The sequence below is a fragment of the Trachymyrmex cornetzi genome, unplaced genomic scaffold (assembly GCF_001594075.2).
Source record: "Trachymyrmex cornetzi isolate Tcor2-1 unplaced genomic scaffold, Tcor1.1 scaffold877, whole genome shotgun sequence".
NCBI lineage: Eukaryota > Metazoa > Arthropoda > Insecta > Hymenoptera > Formicidae > Trachymyrmex > Trachymyrmex cornetzi.
Window position 1 is genome coordinate 118536 of NW_017300220.1, and position 204 is coordinate 118739.

Here is a 204-nt window from a genome sequence, read left to right on the forward strand (position 1 = left end):
TGAAAGCTTGAAGGATTCGGTGCGCGGACGATTCGTGCACGTAGGTGCAGAACATGGACTTCGATGGCGCGAAATCGAAACGGCGTTCGAAAGCCGTATTCTAACGGCCGCGGTAATAAACACCAATCATATCGAACCTCGGCGATTTCTCGAAGACGTGAGTGAAATTGTGCTCGAGCGTGTACAGTGTATCATGCAGAGATA